Here is a 12,500-nt window from a genome sequence, read left to right on the forward strand (position 1 = left end):
GTTCTCTCTCTCTCTCTTTTTATCACTCTGTTTTGTTCTCTCTCTCTCTCTGTTTATCACTCTGTGTTGTTCTCTCACTCTCTCTCTGTTTATCACTCTGTGTTGTTCTCTCTCTCTCTCTTTATCACTCTGTGTTGTTTTCTCTCTCTCTCTTTATCACTCTGTGTTGTTCTCTCTCTCTCTGTTTCTCACTCTGTGTCGTTCTCTCTCTCTGTCTCTGTTTATCACTCTGTGTTGTTCTCTCTCTCTCTGTTTATCACTCTGTGTTGTTCTCTCACTCTCTCTCTGTTTATCACTCTGTGTTGTTCTCTCTCTCTCTCTGTTTATCACTCTGTGTTGTTCTCTCTCTCTCTCTCTCTGTTTATCACTCTGTGTTGTTCTCTCTCTCTCTGTTTATCACTCTGTGTTGTTCTCTCTCTCTGTTTATCACTCTGTGTTGTTCTCTCTCTGTTTATCACTCTGTGTTGTTCTCTTTCTCTCTGTTTATCACTCTGTGTTGTTCTCTCTCTCTCTCTGTTTATCACTCTGTGTTGTTCTCTTTCTCTCTGTTTATCACTCTGTGTTGTTCTCTCTCTCTCTCTCTCTGTTTATCACTCTGTGTTGTTCTCTCTCTCTCTCTGTTTATCACTCTGTGTTGTTCTCTTTCTCTCTGTTTATCACTCTGTGTTGTTCTCTCTCTCTCTCTCTCTGTTTATCACTCTGTGTTGTTCTCTCTCTCTCTGTTTATCACTCTGTGTCGTTTTCTCTCTCTCTCTCTATTTATCACTCTGTTGTTCTCTCTCTCTCTGTTTATCACTCTGTGTTGTTCTCTCTCTCTCTCTCTCTGTTTATCACTCTGTGTTGTTCTCTCTCTCTGTTTGTCACTCTGTGTCGTTTTCTCTCTCTCTCTCTATTTATCACTCTGTTGTTCTCTCTCTCTCTGTTGATCACTCTGTGTTGTTCTCTCTCTCTGTTTATCACTCTGTGTTGTTCTCTCTCTCTCTCTGTTTATCAATCTGTGTTGTTCTCTCTCTCTCTCTCTTTATCACTCTGTGTTTTTCTCTCCCTCTCTCTGTTTATCACTCTGTGTTGTTCTCTCTCTCTCTCTTTTTATCACTCTGTTTTGTTCTCTCTCTCTCTCTGTTTATCACTCTGTGTTGTTCTCTCACTCTCTCTCTGTTTATCACTCTGTGTTGTTCTCTCTCTCTCTCTTTATCACTCTGTGTTGTTTTCTCTCTCTCTCTTTATCACTCTGTGTTGTTCTCTCTCTCTCTGTTTCTCACTCTGTGTCGTTCTCTCTCTCTCTGTCTCTGTTTATCACTCTGTGTTGTTCTCTCTCTCTCTGTTTATCACTCTGTGTTGTTCTCTCACTCTCTCTCTGTTTATCACTCTGTGTTGTTCTCTCTCTCTCTCTGTTTATCAATCTGTGTTGTTCTCTCTCTCTCTCTCTTTATCACTCCGTGTTTTTCTCTCCCTCTCTCTGTTTATCACTTTGTGTTGTTCTCTCTCTCTCTCTTTTTATCACTCTGTTTTGTTCTCTCTCTCTCTCTGTTTATCACTCTGTGTTGTTCTCTCACTCTCTCTCTGTTTATCACTCTGTGTTGTTCTCTCTCTCTCTCTTTATCACTCTGTGTTGTTTTCTCTCTCTCTCTTTATCACTCTGTGTTGTTTTCTCTCTCTCTCTCTCTCTCTCTGTTTATCACTCTGTGTTGTTCTCTCTCTCTCTGTTTCTCACTCTGTGTCGTTCTCTCTCTCTGTCTCTGTTTATCACTCTGTGTTGTTCTCTCTCTCTCTGTTTATCACTCTGTGTTGTTCTCTCACTCTCTCTCTGTTTATCACTCTGTGTTGTTCTCTCAATCTCTCTCTGTTTATCACTCTGTGTTGTTCTCCCTCTCTCTCTGTTTATCACTCTGTGTTGTTCTCTCTCTCTCTCTGTTTATCACTCTGTGTTGTTCTCTCTCTCTCTGTTTATCACTCTGTGTTGTTCTCCCTCTCTCTCTGTTTATCACTCTGTGTTGTTCTCTCACTCTCTCTCTATTTATCACTCTGTTATTCTCTCTCTCTCTCTCTGTTTATCACTCACTGTTGTTCTCTCTCTCTCTCTGTTTATCACTCTGTGTTGTTCTCTCTCTCACTCTCTCTCTGCTTATCACTCTGTGTTGTTCTCTCTCTCTCTGTTTATCACTCTGTGTTGTTCTCTCCCTCACTCTCTCTCTGTTTATCACTCTATGTTGTTCTCTCTCTCTCTCTGTTTATCACTCTGTGTTGTTCTCTCTCTCACTCTCTCTCTGTTTATCACTCTGTGTTGTTCTCTCTCTCTCTCTGTTTATCACTCTGTGTTGTTCTCTCTCTCTCTGTTTATCACTCTGTGTTGTTCTCTCTCTCTCTCTGTTTATCACTCTGTGTTGTTCTCTCTCTCTCTCTCTGTTTATCACTCTGTGTTGTTCTCTCTCTCTCTGTTTATCACTCTGTGTTGTTCTCTCTCTCTGTTTATCACTCTGTGTTGTTCTCTCTCTCTCTGTTTATCACTCTGTGTTGTTCTCTTTCTGTTTATCACTCTGTGTTGTTCTCTCTCTCTCTCTGTTTATCACTCTGTGTTGTTCTCTTTCTCTCTGTTTATCACTCTGTGTTGTTCTCTCTCTCTCTCTCTCTGTTTATCACTCTGTGTTGTTCTCTCTCTCTCTCTGTTTATCACTCTGTGTTGTTCTCTTTCTCTCTGTTTATCACTCTGTGTTGTTCTCTCTCTCTCTCTCTCTGTTTATCACTCTGTGTTGTTCTCTCTCTCTCTGTTTATCACTCTGTGTCGTTTTCTCTCTCTCTCTCTATTTATCACTCTGTTGTTCTCTCTCTCTCTGTTTATCACTCTGTGTTGTTCTCTCTCTCTCTCTCTCTCTGTTTATCACTCTGTGTTGTTCTCTCTCTCTCTGTTTGTCACTCTGTGTCGTTTTCTCTCTCTCTCTCTATTTATCACTCTGTTGTTCTCTCTCTCTCTGTTGATCACTCTGTGTTGTTCTCTCTCTCTGTTTATCACTCTGTGTTGTTCTCTCTCTCTCTCTGTTTATCAATCTGTGTTGTTCTCTCTCTCTCTCTCTTTATCACTCTGTGTTTTTCTCTCCCTCTCTCTGTTTATCACTCTGTGTTGTTCTCTCTCTCTCTCTTTTTATCACTCTGTTTTGTTCTCTCTCTCTCTCTGTTTATCACTCTGTGTTGTTCTCTCACTCTCTCTCTGTTTATCACTCTGTGTTGTTCTCTCTCTCTCTCTTTATCACTCTGTGTTGTTTTCTCTCTCTCTCTTTATCACTCTGTGTTGTTCTCTCTCTCTCTGTTTCTCACTCTGTGTCGTTCTCTCTCTCTGTCTCTGTTTATCACTCTGTGTTGTTCTCTCTCTCTCTGTTTATCACTCTGTGTTGTTCTCTCACTCTCTCTCTGTTTATCACTCTGTGTTGTTCTCTCTCTCTCTCTGTTTATCAATCTGTGTTGTTCTCTCTCTCTCTCTCTTTATCACTCCGTGTTTTTCTCTCCCTCTCTCTGTTTATCACTTTGTGTTGTTCTCTCCCTCTCTCTGTTTATCACTCTGTGTTGTTCTCTCACTCTCTCTCTGTTTATCACTCTGTGTTGTTCTCTCTCTCTCTCTGTTTATCACTCTGTGTTGTTCTCTCTCTCTCTCTCTCTCTGTTTATCACTCTGTGTTGTTCTCTCTCTCTCTCTGTTTCTCACTCTGTGTTGTTCTCTGTCTCTCTCTCTCTCAGTTTATCACTCTGTGTTGTTCTCTCTCTCTCTGTTTATCACTCTGTTGTTCTCTCTCTCTGTTTATCACTCTGTGTTGTTCTCTCTCTCTCTCTGTTTATCACTCTGTGTTGTTCTCTCTCTCTCTGTTTATCACTCTGTGTTGTTCTCTCTCTCTCTCCGTTTATCACTCTGTGTTGTTGTTCTCTCTCTCTCTCTCTCTCTGTATATCACTCTGTGTTGTTCTCTCTCTCTCTTTTTATCACTCTGTGTTGTTCTCTCTCTCTCTCTCTGTTTATCACTCTGTTTTGTTCTCTCTCTCTCTCTGGTTATCACTCTGTGTTGTTCTCTCTCTCTCTCTCTCTCTCTGTTTATCACTCTGCGTTGTTCTCTCTCTCTCTCTCTCTCTCTGTTTATCACTCTGTGTTGTTCTCTCTCTCTCTGTTTATCACTCTGTGTTGTTCTCTCTCTCTCTCTCTCTGTTTATCACTCTGTGTTGTTCTCTCTCTCTCTCTCTGTTTATCACTCTGTGTTGTTCTCTCACTCTCTCTCTATTTATCACTCTGTGTTATTCTCTCACTCTCTCTCTGTTTATCACTCTGTGTTGTTCTCTCACTCTCTCTCTATTTATCACTCTGTTATTCTCTCTCTCTCTCTCTGTTTATCACTCTGTGTTGTTCTCTCACTCTCTCTCTATTTATCACTCTGTGTTGTTCTCTCTCTCTCTCTCTGTTTATCACTCTGTGTTGTTCTCTCTCTCACTCTCTCTCTGTTTATCACTCTGTGTTGTTCTCTCTCTCTCTGTTTATCACTCTGTGTTGTTCTCTCCCTCACTCTCTCTCTGTTTATCACTCTATGTTGTTCTCTCTCTCTCTCTGTTTATCACTCTGTGTTGTTCTCTCTCTCACTCTCTCTCTGTTTATCACTCTGTGTTGTTCTCTCTCTCTCTCTGTTTATCACTCTGTGTTGTTCTCTCTCTCTCTGTTTATCACTCTGTGTTGTTCTCTCTCTCTCTCTGTTTATCACTCTGTGTTGTTCTCTCTCTCTCTCTCTGTTTATCACTCTGTGTTGTTCTCTCTCTCTCTGTTTATCACTCTGTGTTGTTCTCTCTCTCTGTTTATCACTCTGTGTTGTTCTCTCTCTGTTTATCACTCTGTGTTGTTCTCTTTCTCTCTGTTTATCACTCTGTGTTGTTCTCTCTCTCTCTCTGTTTATCACTCTGTGTTGTTCTCTTTCTCTCTGTTTATCACTCTGTGTTGTTCTCTCTCTCGCTCTCTCTGTTTATCACTCTGTGTTGTTCTCTCTCTCTCTCTGTTTATCACTCTGTGTTGTTCTCTTTCTCTCTGTTTATCACTCTGTGTTGTTCTCTCTCTCTCTCTCTCTGTTTATCACTCTGTGTTGTTCTCTCTCTCTCTGTTTATCACTCTGTGTCGTTTTCTCTCTCTCTCTCTATTTATCACTCTGTTGTTCTCTCTCTCTCTGTTTATCACTCTGTGTTGTTCTCTCTCTCTCTCTCTCTGTTTATCACTCTGTGTTGTTCTCTCTCTCTCTGTTTGTCACTCTGTGTCGTTTTCTCTCTCTCTCTCTATTTATCACTCTGTTGTTCTCTCTCTCTCTGTTGATCACTCTGTGTTGTTCTCTCTCTCTGTTTATCACTCTGTGTTGTTCTCTCTCTCTCTGTTTATCAATCTGTGTTGTTCTCTCTCTCTCTCTCTTTATCACTCTGTGTTTTTCTCTCCCTCTCTCTGTTTATCACTCTGTGTTGTTCTCTCTCTCTCTCTTTTTATCACTCTGTTTTGTTCTCTCTCTCTCTCTGTTTATCACTCTGTGTTGTTCTCTCACTCTCTCTCTGTTTATCACTCTGTGTTGTTCTCTCTCTCTCTCTTTATCACTCTGTGTTGTTTTCTCTCTCTCTCTTTATCACTCTGTGTTGTTCTCTCTCTCTCTGTTTATCACTCTGTGTCGTTCTCTCTCTCTCTGTCTCTGTTTATCACTCTGTGTTGTTCTCTCTCTCTCTGTTTATCACTCTGTGTTGTTCTCTCACTCTCTCTCTGTTTATCACTCTGTGTTGTTCTCTCTCTCTCTCTGTTTATCAATCTGTGTTGTTCTCTCTCTCTCTCTCTTTATCACTCCGTGTTTTTCTCTCCCTCTCTCTGTTTATCACTTTGTGTTGTTCTCTCTCTCTCTCTTTTTATCACTCTGTTTTGTTCTCTCTCTCTCTCTGTTTATCACTCTGTGTTGTTCTCTCACTCTCTCTCTGTTTATCACTCTGTGTTGTTCGCTCTCTCTCTCTTTATCACTCTGTGTTGTTTTCTCTCTCTCTCTTTATCACTCTGTGTTGTTTTCTATCTCTCTCTCTCTCTCTCTCTGTTTATCACTCTGTGTTGTTCTCTCTCTCTCTGTTTCTCACTCTGTGTCGTTCTCTCTCTCTGTCTCTGTTTATCACTCTGTGTTGTTCTCTCTCTCTCTGTTTATCACTCTGTGTTGTTCTCTCACTCTCTCTCTGTTTATCACTCTGTGTTGTTCGCTCAATCTCTCTCTGTTTATCACTCTGTGTTGTTCTCCCTCTCTCTCTGTTTATCACTCTGTGTTGTTCTCTCTCTCTCTGTTTATCACTCTGTGTTGTTCTCTCTCTCTCTGTTTATCACTCTGTGTTGTTCTCTCACTCTCTCTCTGTTTATCACTCTGTGTTGTTCTCTCTCTCTCTCTCTGTTTATCACTCTGTGTTGTTCTCTCTCTCTCTGTTTATCACTCTGTGTTGTTCTCTCTCTCTCTCTCTGTTTATCACTTTGTGTTGTTCTCTCTCTCTCTCTCTGTTTATCACTCTGTGTTGTTCTCTCACTCTCTCTCTATTTATCACTCTGTTATTCTCTCACTCTCTCTCTGTTTATCACTCTGTGCTGTTCTCTCTCTCTCTGTTTCTCACTCTGTTGTTCTCTCTCTCTCTGTTTATCACTCTGTGTTATTCTCTCACTCTCTCTCTGTTTATCACTCTGTGTTGTTCTCTCACTCTCTCTCTATTTATCACTCTGTTATTCTCTCTCTCTCTCTTTGTTTATCACTCTGTGTTGTTCTCTCTCTCTCTCTGTTTATCACTCACTGTTGTTCTCTCTCTCTCTCTCTCTCTCTGTTTATCACTCTGTGTTGTTCTCTCTCTCACTCTCTCTCTGTTTATCACTCTGTGTTGTTCTCTCTCTCTCTGTTTATCACTCTGTGTTGTTCTCTCCCTCACTCTCTCTCTGTTTATCACTCTATGTTGTTCTCTCTCTCTCTCTGTTTATCACTCTGTGTTGTTCTCTCTCTCACTCTCTCTCTGTTTATCACTCTGTGTTGTTCTCTCTCTCTCTCTGTTTATCACTCTGTGTTGTTCTCTCTCTCTCTGTTTATCACTCTGTGTTGTTCTCTCTCTCTCTCTGTTTATCACTCTGTGTTGTTCTCTCTCTCTCTCTCTGTTTATCACTCTGTGTTGTTCTCTCTCTCTCTGTTTATCACTCTGTGTTGTTCTCTCTCTCTGTTTATCACTCTGTGTTGTTCTCTCTCTGTTTATCACTCTGTGTTGTTCTCTTTCTCTCTGTTTATCACTCTGTGTTGTTCTCTCTCTCTCTCTGTTTATCACTCTGTGTTGTTCTCTTTCTCTCTGTTTATCACTCTGTGTTGTTCTCTCTCTCTCTCTCTCTGTTTATCACTCTGTGTTGTTCTCTCTCTCTCTCTGTTTATCACTCTGTGTTGTTCTCTTTCTCTCTGTTTATCACTCTGTGTTGTTCTCTCTCTCTCTCTCTCTGTTTATCACTCTGTGTTGTTCTCTCTCTCTCTGTTTATCACTCTGTGTCGTTTTCTCTCTCTCTCTCTATTTATCACTCTGTTGTTCTCTCTCTCTCTGTTTATCACTCTGTGTTGTTCTCTCTCTCTCTCTCTCTGTTTATCACTCTGTGTTGTTCTCTCTCTCTCTGTTTGTCACTCTGTGTCGTTTTCTCTCTCTCTCTCTATTTATCACTCTGTTGTTCTCTCTCTCTCTGTTGATCACTCTGTGTTGTTCTCTCTCTCTGTTTATCACTCTGTGTTGTTCTCTCTCTCTCTGTTTATCACTCTGTGTTGTTCTCTCACTCTCTCTCTGTTTATCACTCTGTGTTGTTCTCTCTCTCTCTCTCTGTTTATCACTCTGTGTTGTTCTCTCTCTCTCGGTTTATCACTCTGTGTTGTTCTCTCTCTCTCTCTCTGTTTATCACTTTGTGTTGTTCTCTCTCTCTCTCTCTGTTTATCACTCTGTGTTGTTCTCTCACTCTCTCTCTATTTATCACTCTGTTATTCTCTCACTCTCTCTCTGTTTATCACTCTGTGCTGTTCTCTCTCTCTCTGTTTCTCACTCTGTTGTTCTCTCTCTCTCTGTTTATCACTCTGTGTTGTTCTCTCTCTCTCTCTTTGTTTATCACTCTGTGTTGTTCTCTCTCTCTCTGTTTCTCACTCTGTTGTTCTCTCTCTCTCTGTTTATCACTCTGTGTTGTTCTCTCTCTCTCTCTCTCTGTTTATCACTCTGTGTTGTTCTCTCTCTCTCTCTGTTTATCACTCTGTGTTGTTCTCTCTCTCTCTGTTTATCACTCTGTGTTGTTCTCTCTCTCTCTCTCTCTGTTTATCACTCTGTGTTGTTCTCTCTCTCTCTCTCTTTATCACTCTGTGTTTTTCTCTCTCTCTCTCTGTTTATCACTCTGTGTTGTTCTCTCTCTCTCTCTGTTTATCACTCTGTGTTTTTCTCTCTCTCTCTGTTTATCACTCTGTGTTGTTCTCTCTCTCTCTGTTTATCACTCTGTTGTTCTCCCTCTCTCTGTTTATCACTCTGTGTTGTTCTCTCTCTCTCTGTTTATCACTCTGTGTTGTTCTCTCTCTCTCTCTGTTTATCACTCTGTGTTGTTCTCTCTCTCTCTGTTTATCACTCTGTGTTGTTCTCTCTCTCTCTGTTTATCACTCTGTGTTGTTCTCTCTCTCTCTCTGTTTATCACTCTGTGTTGTTCTCTCTCTCTCTGTTTATCACTCTGTGTTGTTCTCTCTCTCTCTGTTTATCACTCTGTGTTGTTCTCTCTCTCTCTGTTTATCACTCTGTGTTGTTCTCTTTCTCTCTGTTTATCACTCTGTGTTGTTCTCTCTCTCTCTCTGTTTATCACTCTGTGTTGTTCTCTTTCTCTCTGTTTATCACTCTGTGTTGTTCTCTCTCTCTCTCTCTCTGTTTATCACTCTGTGTTGTTCTCTCTCTCTCTCTGTTTATCACTCTGTGTTGTTCTCTTTCTCTCTGTTTATCACTCTGTGTTGTTCTCTCTCTCTCTCTCTCTGTTTATCACTCTGTGTTGTTCTCTCTCTCTCTGTTTGTCACTCTGTGTCGTTTTCTCTCTCTCTCTCTATTTATCACTCTGTTGTTCTCTCTCTCTCTGTTGATCACTCTGTGTTGTTCTCTCTCTCTGTTTATCACTCTGTGTTGTTCTCTCTCTCTCTCTGTTTATCAATCTGTGTTGTTCTCTCTCTCTCTCTCTTTATCACTCTGTGTTTTTCTCTCCCTCTCTCTGTTTATCACTCTGTGTTGTTCTCTCTCTCTCTCTTTTTATCACTCTGTTTTGTTCTCTCTCTCTCTCTGTTTATCACTCTGTGTTGTTCTCTCACTCTCTCTCTGTTTATCACTCTGTGTTGTTCTCTCTCTCTCTTTATCACTCTGTGTTGTTTTCTCTCTCTCTCTTTATCACTCTGTGTTGTTTTCTCTCTCTCTCTCTCTCTGTTTATCACTCTGTGTTGTTCTCTCTCTCTCTGTTTCTCACTCTGTGTCGTTCTCTCTCTCTGTCTCTGTTTATCACTCTGTGTTGTTCTCTCTCTCTCTGTTTATCACTCTGTGTTGTTCTCTCACTCTCTCTCTGTTTATCACTCTGTGTTGTTCTCTCTCTCTCTCTGTTTATCAATCTGTGTTGTTCTCTCTCTCTCTCTCTTTATCACTCCGTGTTTTTCTCTCCCTCTCTCTGTTTATCACTCTGTGTTGTTCTCTCTCTCTCTCTTTTTATCACTCTGTTTTGTTCTCTCTCTCTCTCTGTTTATCACTCTGTGTTGTTCTCTCACTCTCTCTCTGTTTATCACTCTGTGTTGTTCTCTCTCTCTCTCTTTATCACTCTGTGTTGTTTTCTCTCTCTCTCTCTCTCTCTCTGTTTATCACTCTGTGTTGTTCTCTCTCTCTCTGTTTCTCACTCTGTGTCGTTCTCTCTCTCTGTCTCTGTTTATCACTCTGTGTTGTTCTCTCTCTCTCTGTTTATCACTCTGTGTTGTTCTCTCACTCTCTCTCTGTTTATCACTTTGTGTTGTTCTCTCAATCTCTCTCTCTTTATCACTCTGTGTTTTTCTCTCCCTCTCTCTGTTTATCACTCTGTGTTGTTCTCTCTCTCTCTCTTTTTATCACTCTGTTTTGTTCTCTCTCTCTCTCTGTTTATCACTCTGTGTTGTTCTCTCACTCTCTCTCTGTTTATCACTCTGTGTTGTTCTCTCTCTCTCTCTCTCTTTATCACTCTGTGTTGTTTTCTCTCTCTCTCTTTATCACTCTGTGTTGTTCTCTCTCTCTCTGTTTCTCACTCTGTGTCGTTCTCTCTCTCTCTGTCTCTGTTTATCACTCTGTGTTGTTCTCTCTCTCTCTGTTTATCACTCTGTGTTGTTCTCTCACTCTCTCTCTGTTTATCACTCTGTGTTGTTCTCTCTCTCTCTCTGTTTATCAATCTGTGTTGTTCTCTCTCTCTCTCTCTTTATCACTCCGTGTTTTTCTCTCCCTCTCTCTGTTTATCACTTTGTGTTGTTCTCTCTCTCTCTCTTTTTATCACTCTGTTTTGTTCTCTCTCTCTCTCTGTTTATCACTCTGTGTTGTTCTCTCACTCTCTCTCTGTTTATCACTCTGTGTTGTTCTCTCTCTCTCTCTTTATCACTCTGTGTTGTTTTCTCTCTCTCTCTCTCTCTCTCTGTTTATCACTCTGTGTTGTTCTCTCTCTCTCTGTTTCTCACTCTGTGTTGTTCTCTCAATCTCTCTCTGTTTATCACTCTGTGTTGTTCTCCCTCTCTCTCTGTTTATCACTCTGTGTTGTTCTCTCAATCTCTCTCTGTTTATCACTCTGTGTTGTTCTCCCTCTCTCTCTGTTTATCACTCTGTGTTGTTCTCTCTCTCTCTCTGTTTATCACTCTGTGTTGTTCTCTCAATCTCTCTCTGTTTATCACTCTGTGTTGTTCTCCCTCTCTCTCTGTTTATCACTCTGTGTTGTTCTCTCTCTCTCTCTGTTTATCACTCTGTGTTGTTCTCTCTCTCTCTGTTTATCACTCTGTGTTGTTCTCTCACTCTCTCTCTGTTTATCTCTCTGTGTTGTTCTCTCAATCTCTCTCTGTTTATCACTCTGTGTTGTTCTCCCTCTCTCTCTGTTTATCACTCTGTGTTGTTCTCTCTCTCTCTCTGTTTATCACTCTGTGTTGTTCTCTCTCTCTCTGTTTATCACTCTGTGTTGTTCTCTCACTCTCTCTCTGTTTATCACTCTGTGTTGTTCTCTCTCTCTCTCTCTGTTTATCACTCTGTGTTGTTCTCTCTCTCTCTGTTTATCACTCTGTGTTGTTCTCTCTCTCTCTCTCTGTTTATCACTTTGTGTTGTTCTCTCTCTCTCTCTCTGTTTATCACTCTGTGTTGTTCTCTCACTCTCTCTCTATTTATCACTCTGTTATTCTCTCACTCTCTCTCTGTTTATCACTCTGTGCTGTTCTCTCTCTCTCTGTTTCTCACTCTGTTGTTCTCTCTCTCTCTGTTTATCACTCTGTGTTGTTCTCTCTCTCTCTCTTTGTTTATCACTCTGTGTTGTTCTCTCTCTCTCTGTTTCTCACTCTGTTGTTCTCTCTCTCTCTGTTTATCACTCTGTGTTGTTCTCTCTCTCTCTCTCTCTGTTTATCACTCTGTGTTGTTCTCTCTCTCTCTCTGTTTATCACTCTGTGTTGTTCTCTCTCTCTCTGTTTATCACTCTGTGTTGTTCTCTCTCTCTCTCTCTCTGTTTATCACTCTGTGTTGTTCTCTCTCTCTCTCTCTTTATCACTCTGTGTTTTTCTCTCTCTCTCTCTGTTTATCACTCTGTGTTGTTCTCTCTCTCTCTCTGTTTATCACTCTGTGTTTTTCTCTCTCTCTCTGTTTATCACTCTGTGTTGTTCTCTCTCTCTCTGTTTATCACTCTGTTGTTCTCCCTCTCTCTGTTTATCACTCTGTGTTGTTCTCTCTCTCTCTGTTTATCACTCTGTGTTGTTCTCTCTCTCTCTCTGTTTATCACTCTGTGTTGTTCTCTCTCTCTCTGTTTATCACTCTGTGTTGTTCTCTCTCTCTCTGTTTATCACTCTGTGTTGTTCTCTCTCTCTCTCTGTTTATCACTCTGTGTTGTTCTCTCTCTCTCTGTTTATCACTCTGTGTTGTTCTCTCTCTCTCTGTTTATCACTCTGTGTTGTTCTCTCTCTCTCTGTTTGTCACTCTGTGTTGTTCTCTTTCTCTCTGTTTATCACTCTGTGTTGTTCTCTCTCTCTCTCTGTTTATCACTCTGTGTTGTTCTCTTTCTCTCTGTTTATCACTCTGTGTTGTTCTCTCTCTCTCTCTCTCTGTTTATCACTCTGTGTTGTTCTCTCTCTCTCTCTGTTTATCACTCTGTGTTGTTCTCTTTCTCTCTGTTTATCACTCTGTGTTGTTCTCTCTCTCTCTCTCTCTGTTTATCACTCTGTGTTGTTCTCTCTCTCTGTTTGTCACTCTGTGTCGTTTTCTCTCTCTCTCT

The 12,500-nt window shown here is 40.8% G+C and overlaps 1 protein-coding gene across 1 annotated transcript in view; it reads left to right on the plus strand.

The window, feature by feature from the left end:
- ephx5 (epoxide hydrolase 5) overlaps window positions 1–12,500 on the plus strand; it is a gene marked incomplete at its 5' end in the record, with an annotated part of 223,986 nt that overhangs the window by 198,847 nt on the left and 12,639 nt on the right. The gene's annotated exons all lie outside the window — the stretch shown is intronic.

Source organism: Heptranchias perlo, unplaced genomic scaffold (genome assembly GCF_035084215.1).
Source record: "Heptranchias perlo isolate sHepPer1 unplaced genomic scaffold, sHepPer1.hap1 HAP1_SCAFFOLD_320, whole genome shotgun sequence".
Classification (NCBI taxonomy): Eukaryota; Metazoa; Chordata; class Chondrichthyes; order Hexanchiformes; family Hexanchidae; genus Heptranchias; species Heptranchias perlo.